General features: G+C 42.5%; 1 long non-coding RNA gene across 7 annotated transcripts in view; it reads right to left on the bottom strand.

Moving 5' to 3' along the window:
• Window positions 1-462: 462 nt before the first annotated feature.
• The window catches only part of LOC102000537, a 92109-nt gene continuing 83469 nt past the window's right edge, over window positions 463-9102 (bottom strand). For 6 of the 7 annotated variants that reach the window (XR_003377953.1, XR_003377954.1, XR_003377955.1 and 3 more), the window contains 3 exons: window positions 4861-5023; window positions 4512-4755; window positions 463-740 (listed from right to left, as the gene is read on the bottom strand). This is a non-coding gene — a long non-coding RNA (uncharacterized LOC102000537). Of the gene's footprint in view, window positions 741-4511; window positions 4772-4860; window positions 5024-9102 lie in introns of all 7 variants that reach the window. The other variant, XR_003377956.1, reaches the window with a different exon arrangement.

The following is a 9102-nucleotide window of genomic DNA, read 5'->3' as shown; positions in this document are numbered from 1 at the left end:
ACATCTCATAAATGTTGGGGCCATTAAATAGGAACCGCACGATGGGTAGTCATGAGATCTAAAGGGAAAACTCGATGATAATAAAAACACCCTGGATGCAAATGAGGTAGTTCTGGCTCTTACCAGATTTGGCTTTGATAGCAATGCACATAGATCACTGTGGAATTTTTTAAAGTGTCATTATGTGTGTTCTTTTCCTTACCCACAATTATTCTATGGACTTTAGTGCCTTTCAAATTCTAATTTTTAGTTATTCTAAGTAACTAGATAAATGATCATCAGACTTACAATTACCCCAGCAATTTTCCCCCACTCACTGACAGGCTACGAGGAATAAGGGGATCAGTCCTTATGGCACAGTCAGGGAATCTCTTCTAAGACGTGTTTGCCCCCTTATAGAAGTCAGATTTATAAAATGTAGGACACTATCTTGTCGTATAGAGGAAGCAGAGAGACACAAGATTAAAAACAAACACAAATAAGGTTTTATTAGAATTCTCTTTTAAAAGTCCAGAATGAATATGCATTTCGATAGTCAATGCTAAGCAGTTCAAGCAAAAAAAAAAAAAAAAACGCAGAGAGCAGAAAGGGTGAGCATAGTTTAGTTTGAGAGTGCATCTGATACAATCCAGGTAAAAAGTAAGGAATTAAACCATAGGGAAAGGAGTCTTTCCTTGAAGTCGTTTCTTTCTCAAAGGTCCGGCTTAGATCCTCAGGTGTTGTTCTAGACAGACTAACATCTGAAGGAGGAACGGGTACAGGACAGGGAGAGAGAGGAACAGGAGAAGGGAGGAAGGGAGAAAAACTAATATTTCCATGAGCTTTTTAAAACAGAGTCAAGGTCAAACAGTTAGACAAAGTATAGAGCTGTCATTTCATTTAATCCTGATAACGAGACTGGTCCCAGCCCCACCCCATCCCCCATTCTAAAAATATAGAAAGAGTCCCACTGTTTAACTCACATGACCCAGTCACATAACTGACTTGATGAAGATAGCAGAACCCCATCCCCTCTCCAAAGGCTCAAGGGCCCCTCCACTACACCACACCTGTAAAAGGAAGACGGCTCTCACGTGATCTTTGGATCTACGTATGGAGCTAGCCCATTCGAGGTATACCTTTTCTTTTTTATTATTTTTTTTTTTTTTTGGAGATTGGGAGTAGAGAAATCTGGACCACATTCCCAAGAGGACAAACCTGGTTTGTCTATTTCTTCTTGGTTTCAGAAGAAAGACCTCAAAAGTTGTCAGGGGGAAAAAAAAGAGTCACGGAAGGGTTGAACGCTGCCCACAAGGAGAGCGGGCTATTAAGATTTTCCCAGAGTATGTTCGTTAGTAGGAAAAACAGAGGAAGCAAATGCATGAGAGACAGAAATGCGCCAAGTCAGATGTGCATGTTACTCGGTGGTCAGGAAGATGGAAAAACTCTTGCCACATCCATTCCTCAGCTGTCAACGCCTAAAGATGAAGACACTCAAGGAACACACCGACAGGGTAGCAGAGCTGTCCACTAGCTCACATCTCCAGCATGTTCCAAGGCTACAGTTCTCTATCCTGATGATGGCCCCTTCTGAGGTGATGCATTTTCACAATGTATTTCATGGCTTCCATCCCTACATGAGACTTCATTACAATCACATAGGAATAAAAAGCCATAAAGCACTAGAGTGAATGGATCTTGGTTGGATGTGAAACTTATTTTCTTCACACGACTTCACAACCATTTCTAAGCCAACCTAATCGTTTCACGCTACATTAGAGAACATTTTAGGCTGCGTTGTAAGGGACACGGAGCACACTTAAATTGTAACATCGCAAATTAACAAGATTTTATCCTTCAATGACATTCTCAGCTACGAGGACCATAAACAAGACCAGGAGACACTCAGTAACATTCAACCATAGAATGTCATCAAAAACAAAGGACACTGGGGAGAATTTCTGGAGAAAAGCTCATCACTTGGACATTGAACTTGGAAACACATAAGGAGAGACAGAAGACAGACAAATCACTGTACAAACTGAAGCCAGGAGAATTATTTCAAACCTCCTGCTTCCCCTTTCTTCCACAGGATGCTTTCTTACACACTCACTGTCTGTGTTCAGATGTTTTGTGTGGTACCAAGTGGAAAGGAGGATCCCTAAGACCTGTGTGTGCTGTGTCATCAATAAGCCACCTACATCCAAATAATCAAAAAAAAAAAAAAGAAGAAAAGGGGGATGGAGGAAGGAAGGAAGGAAAGAAAGAAGGAAGGAAGGAAGGAAGGAAGGAAGGAAGGAAGGAAGGAAAGGGAAGGGAAAGGAAAGGAAGGAGGAAGGGAGGAAAAATAGAAGGAAGGACCAAACTCAGCATCAATGGTCCACAAGAGCTACCTGCCTGTCTGTAGCCATTCACAGAGGTTGAGGGCATCCCCACCCTTTTCTAAGGAAACAAGTTTCCAACTAAGCCAGAAACAATGCTGGGTGCTGAAGCTGCTCAGTGATCTAAGTAACACACATCCAAACTCCAAGAACATTTCCCGTGCTGCATTTAAGTGGCTTTGTCCCCGGGATTATAAAGAGACTTACGCGTGGCTGAACCAAAACCCCGAAAGCTTGATGTTTGAATTTTCCATATTTTTCTAGCCTTTCAGAATATATCTGAGGTGCCTATCTACCAACTCCAGAAGCAGCAGCATTCCACCCTATCACCAACTGGCCTCTGCATTTGAAAAAACAAAATGTGCCGTTGGAATTCAACTACTAACCACTTAAGTTTTTCCTTTAGGGGTAAAATGCGACTCAAGCTATTTCTACCTAGAAATCACTATAATGAAGTTTTGGTTTCTATGAATCGCAAGGAGCCTGGGAAGAGTTAAATGAAAGGAAGTGCATACATAAATTCAGTTATCATGCACGAACATGCAAATAAATGATTTACGTGCCGCCTCTGAAACTCCGGTTGATGTTCATTAATCTCAGGTTGCACTTTTGGAAGGAGAAAGACATGCTAATTGGGTCCAGATTAATGCACTCCCAAACCTCTCCAATTTGTTTTTAGGTGAGGGTTAAATGATACGTCTTCAAATAAACACAGCTGTTCTGCCTCCACCTCTACCTCTGGGCTTCAGGGCCTACCTCCTTCCCCAGCTGGCAATCCCTCTGCCTCACTCCACTCTCAGGTGCCTCCACTCTCCAACACCCACCAGCCGACTCATCTTTTCTACTGAGCCTCTTGTTCTTACAGAAGGTACCAAAGAGGCCTGCCTTGTTTTTTTTTTTGGAAGCACCCGGAAGAATGACCCCTTTTCTTAGCCACTTCAATACCTTCCCTTTCATCAGGAACCCCCACACCACACAAAGGGGATCATCCAATCTTGGACCCAAGTGCTGCTTAAATCGTGGCACCAAACACATATATCAGTGGGAACACAGCCTGGCATTTTCTCAGTTAATGCATTCTTTCTACGCGCCTTTGCCTTGGCCCTCTACAGCAGGCGAGAGGGGGTAGTTTGAAAGACTCGGGGGCACAGGATTGCTGAAAGCCAAAATTGCTTAAGGTTGGCATGGCGATCCTGGAACTTGCTTGTGTGGGTAAACAAAGACAGAGACCAACATGGTCTTTGCTGCATTCTTTCTCTGGGACTCACAAAGACCCTGGCCTGTCCCTGTCCCTGCTCCCTACCAAAATTAGCCTTAAAAGAAGAAGAAAAAATACTATGATTTATTTGTTCGCTTACTTGATGAAACATTAATTTGACCCACAAAAGAAATGACATATTTGGCGTGGGGGGGGGGTAATCATGAAAGTAATGACAGTCTTGGTAGAGTAAATAAGTATTTTTCTTGGATCTAATCTTTAGAAAAAATGCAACCAAGAAGAGCTGCAGTGTCCTGGGAATGAAGTCAGGGATTTTTTTTTTTTAAACAAATAAAAATCCAGGGGTTAAAGCAGCCATCATCAAGGAGGAGGCTCCAAACTAATTTGACACTGAAAGTGATGTTCAATTTGAATCCTGGTTGTTTGGTCACGTGATAACTCCTACCCAATTGGTGCCCTTCATCTTGGTATGATTTGAAAACAATGGGATGCTTTTTAAATGTATATATATACTTTTTCCAAAAATCAAACGAAAGTCTTGGGTCCCATCTTTTGGGAGCCTATCATTTGGCTAATTCTCCCAACGTACATTCACGACAGAGCAAAGACAAGAACAAGAACACATACATACACAGAGACATAAACTACTGGGCATGCCACACAGCACAGCACTGTACATGGAGACAGACGGCTGGGGACAGACATGGGGCTCAGAGAGCCTTGCCACCTAAATTGATTTTTGCATATTTATAAATGTAACATTAGTCATCATAAATAACAGCAAGGGCGAGGCCGATATTAAATCTGTCAACGTCCTCACAAACGCCCTGAGCGTTGCTTGGATGGGAAATACACTTAGGATCATATTCGCTCCTGGAAGAGAAAATGATTATATGCTAAGCAAACCCTAAGTACAAGCTACAGATATTCACCTCATGAAGCCATTCCTCAACTAGCCCCTTGGCACTCGCTGGAATTAATCGCGGCACGAACTCTACTTTCTCATTTTCTGCTGCCTCCATGTGGGTAATTTCCTCCTCATGATTAAAAGTGAGCTTGGCAGATCCTTCAAAACGTGGTTTTAGGTGTGTTCGGGCTCCAAGTGCATCCTTTGTCTAAGGCAGGATTCTAAGGACGGGACCTTTAGACGGGCAGGTCTCGACAATATTCACGTACCTGAAAAGATTGTGTGCTATTTTTTAAAGGCAGACTTTATAGATATCTTTATAGAGACATATTTTTTTGTACAAACACATGCGACTGAGAGATGAAACAGTTTACCTTTGAAAACAGAGGCAGGGTTTTCTCTTCCAAATAATCGCCCCAGCCTTTCTGAATGTCATCCAGAAGCGAGTCTGCCTCCTTCAACTTATCCAGCATCTGAGGTGGGGAGATAACCCTTGTAGTATTGGCCTCCTTCCCTGGCCCCTTCATTATTAGCCTCCTGGTGGGTGAGAGAGAATACAGTGGCTGTAACAGCCCTACTCCACACAACAGGCCCGCTCTCTCTTTTAAATTGAAAATCCCCTTATTACAAAACAAGGGGTGCTCTTTCTCCTCTACCTTTAAGGAGGAATGCCACATTCATTGCTTCTTACAAAAACCGCAGCTGCTTTGTAAGCTACAGATAAATAGAATGTGCTGGGTGGTAATTCGGCTCCGTCTGAATGCATTATTTTCCAAGACACTTTGGCAAGGGGCTTTTTATTACAAACTGGAAGGAACAAGGAACGTCCTTTCTCTCCTAATTATGGATGCGTTTTGTTCCCCGCTATTAACCTACACTGTCAGATTGATCTTCTTTTGCTGTAGCCAGTTCAATACATCAACATTCTTTTTTCCTTTTCCTGGAAAATTAGAGGGCTAATGATTAAGTCTTCATGAACTTTAATGATGAAAATAAAATTAGCACAAGAGAAAAGCAGATGTGCTGAAACCAAACGTCTACAATGGGCTGTCCGCAGAGACCAAGGGAACAAACCTTGTTTTGACACCCAAAGTTAAGAGCAACAGGCTCGAGTTGCAAATCTGAACTCATTTAATTGTAAGAAAAGTAAGACTTTGCAGCCATCTTGCCATGTTGGCTCATGTAGAAAGCGAGAGGGGACAGGCGCACACCTAAGAGCGCTATTTCTGCACAGAGTGTCCTATGCATTGTCTGTGTTGATTGCTTCCTAGTTCAGGGTGGGTGACAACTGGACACGCTGACAGCTATTCTCAATGGATTAATGAGGTCAGCAGGAGAAACTCGGGCAACGTGATCAACGTGAGCCTTCAACCTCGAAGATAAACACTGAGAAACAAAAAAATCATGAGTTCCTGATACTATCACCAAAACCAAACCCAAAAATAGAAACACCAAGAAACTCCATTAACCTAGGTTGTGGTTCAATTCAGATCCCAATGCTGCTATTTCTGAATATAATATTACTCCCAACCATGGCAGAAGTGCTCTCAGTCTATAGGGATATATTGCCTTGCCAAGGGGGAGGATCCCACAGGGTGACAGCGGGGTTCCAATTAAGGCAAAATAAATACTGCTGGAGCCTGACAGCAAGGGGAGATTACCAGCCGATCACAGCACACGGGCAGGTGTGCGGCTCTGAAACCACAGGCTGGGCCGTGTTGTCAGCAAGCAAAGGGCTGAGGAAGAGCTGGGTGTGACAGGCAGTTTGAGAGTTGATTTATTCCCGTTTGCTCACATTATTTTGAGTGTGTTTCCAGGAAGGTTGATAGTGGCAGCCAATGGGGATCTTGGGCAAAGTGTACAGTCTTTCCTGAACCCTGGACAGAGACTGTATGCATATTTAAGAGACCTCAAACCCAAGGGGAGAGAGAAGGGGGGAACAAGCGAGGAAGAGAGACACTTTCAAATTCTACATTTGCATTTAAAACTATGCTGGCTCTTTCTATGTAGATCTGACATTGTTTTTAAAGGGCTGTATTTGTTTCCAGTGAAATGGTGACTGGATTTTCCAAGCACTCTCTTTAGAAAGAATGTGTGTGCAGTGAGTGTTGGTGACAGCCTTCAAGATCCAGCCACTCTGATTAAATTTGAATCAGGTTCCCATCTGATGTGCCTGGGAACACACAATGTGCTGGGCAGGTGCCCACCCTGGCTTATAAGCCTAAGCGATGCCGTGGCAACCCGAAGAGTCCCAGTTCACCCTGATAAATAATGGAGCCCTGTCCCTGAGCCACATCTTGGAGCATATTAGACATTGTCATAATAGGAAAATTGAATCCCTGAGCGTCAATATTTCCATTGAGCGGACAGCACAGTAATAAGCCTGGCTTTGCAATAAAGACTGTTTGTTTTTGTTACAGAGATGTTGGAGGCAAATAGAAAACAAATTCTCAGTTGTATGTTTGAATGAATGCAATATTCCTAGATATCCTGATAGGCAAACATTATTCAAATAGAAATAGTTGTTCTAGATAGATAGATAGATAGATAGATAGATAGATAGATAGATAGATAGATAGATGATAGAAAGACAGTGGATGGATAGATAGATGATGGATAGATAGATAGATAGATAGATAGATAGATAGATAGATAGATAGATAGATGATAGATGATGGATAGATAGATAGATAGATAGATAGATAGATAGATAGATAGATAGATAGATAGATAGATAGACAGACAATGGATAGATAGATAGATAGATAGATAGATAGATAGATAGATAGATAGATAATGGATGGATAGCTAGATGATGGAAGGATGATGGATGGATAGAGGATGGATAGATGGATGGATGGATGGATAGCTAGATGATGAATGTATAGATAGATAGATAGATAGATAGATAGATAGATAGATAGATAGATAATTCCACACTCTTGCTTCAAATTGTTTCCCACACTCCTGCCCCCTTTACCCTGGGTAGATATCAACACAAACAGAGCTGGGCAAGTGAGTGCACTCTTGGCCACCATTAAAGCTGGTAGCTCTACTGAAGGCAGTTCTCTGGTAGAACAAGCATGGGAGCCCCACTTTAGAAAATGGGATGCTTCAACATTCTGGCTTTATTCTGTTCTCTTTTTGGAAAAAGAAAAAAGGGAAAGAGACATAAGACAAAGAAAGAGGAGGAGATGTGGGAAGAAGGGAAAGAGGGGGACGGAATCAGGAAACATGGATGTGCCGCTCAGAACAGCTGAGTGACTTTTGTTCTTTTCCATGTAAAAATAATCCTCTTTCTGCTCCTCAAAACAAATCCAGTTGCAAACTCCCTAGGCTCAATTCCTTCCCTTTGTGTGGGACCGTTGTCCCTGTCTTACCATCTATGATACGCCTGACAGTTACCTTTTATGAAACAGTTAGTATTGCCCTTGGCATTGTTATTTAGGCTTCCTTTCCCCTGTGTGCCTCTTCCTCTAAAAGTTCCTTTTTTCCCCCCAACATTTCTAAGGACACCCAGTCAAGTAGACGAACACAGTACAAATTCACCCGCTTTAAATCTGATCAATTCCAAACACTTCCCTATTTCAGTGGCAAGTCTATTTAGTGACTTCATTTTATTTACCAGTCCTGAAGATAGACAAGAATGATGTCTTAGGAATGAGACAGAGGCATGACTCAGTAGAGTGACATGCACTCTGTGTTCCCATAGACAAGGCACAGCCAAGTTTCCAATGATGGAAAAGAAAGCATCCGCGGGGAGAAAATGGATTCTCTGGGCTGTGTCATTGCTGCCTTTTATCCTCCAATTCAGTGTGGTGTGCATGCTTCCCACATGGCTAGACACACCTATACACACAGAGACCCACATGCACACCTACATTCAGACTTTTTGGGTGTGCGTTAGCTCCCCTCCGGAAATCAACCTGCTTTAACTACATGTGAAAACCTTGACTCTCCAGCTGGTGATAAGACACTAGTCTTATTTCAAATAGTGGGTGGATAGGAATCCTACTTTTATGTCGTCTCTTCTGAAGTGCCAGCTGACCGTGTCCAGGTTGTCAAAGGACACTGAACACCACTACTAAGAAGAATTCGGTTCCAAATGACAAAATAGCAGCTTGCACTTAAACACACTCTGAAGACCACATGTTTATTTTATGCCCCTCCCCAAATTAGGCATTGTTTTAAATGGAAAAGAAAGCCATATTATGGATAATTGGATGATGAACTTTGGTATAAATCCACGTGATCTAGTTTTTGAAGAACAATACCCATTGCTGGAAATAGGAAAACAGATCCCTTCACCCCCTTTCCCGAAGCCTGCTTTCTAAATAGCATTGTCTGGAACTACACAGCTTTATGAAGCCATAGATCTGATGTCATCAAGCTCAACAAACTACTATACAAGAAAGGAGAGATTCTAAGGCGGGCAACTTGAAAAAAGCTGAACTCCTCCTGGTGGCTATTGGTCCATGGACTCACCTCTGGGCACCACAGATCATTCCAGCCAAGAGTCTACTCTCTACAGAGAGCAAGGAGGGACAAGGGATGGGATGGTGGAAGAGAGTGAGTTGTTGGATCGGGAATGTCCTACAACTCCAGAGGCCCATACC

Source organism: Microtus ochrogaster, chromosome 24 (genome assembly GCF_000317375.1).
Source record: "Microtus ochrogaster isolate Prairie Vole_2 chromosome 24, MicOch1.0, whole genome shotgun sequence".
In the NCBI taxonomy this organism is placed as follows: domain Eukaryota; kingdom Metazoa; phylum Chordata; class Mammalia; order Rodentia; family Cricetidae; genus Microtus; species Microtus ochrogaster.
The sequence above is the reverse complement of the archived record's forward strand: the minus strand, read 5'-3'. Positions and strand labels throughout refer to the sequence as shown.